Below are 530 nucleotides of genomic sequence, written 5' to 3' on the forward strand. Positions count from 1 at the left end.
GCACGGGTGCTGTGCTGAGCACAAGAGTGGGAGGTGATGGGGGGAAAGACAGGGTTTTACCTTCCACAGCACAGGATGCACTGAAGGAGTACCTGGTCATGTTTGGGCCCTGGGACAGGGGGAGAGGTCTATGCAGTCAGCAGCTATAGAGTTAATGTGGCAGTCACCACTGAAGCCTGTGACAGACAACACTGTGAAAGCCTTAATTTGATGGCAAAAGAAACAGCTGTGAGAAGGTTAACCCCCTAGCTGTTGGCTTTATGGACACCTCCCACCACAGCAGTGGCAGAAGGAGGGGAGTATGTCATCTACAGTAATAAGTAGCCCCACTACTTCCATCTGGGTAGTGTTTTCAAGACTTCTGTTTAAGCAGCTACTCAGCCAGCCCTGCTCATTTTGTGCTACCTGAGGGAATCACAGCTCAAGGTGATGTGATTTTGGTAAAAGTAATAAACATTCTAGAAAAACTACTACCTGATGTGACTAATCACATCACCCCATCCTAGTTAAAAAACTAGGCGACTGTGGCA

Source organism: Gavialis gangeticus, unplaced genomic scaffold, assembly GCF_001723915.1.
Source record: "Gavialis gangeticus isolate Ggan-Ray unplaced genomic scaffold, GavGan_comp1, whole genome shotgun sequence".
Lineage (NCBI taxonomy): Eukaryota > Metazoa > Chordata > Crocodylia > Gavialidae > Gavialis > Gavialis gangeticus.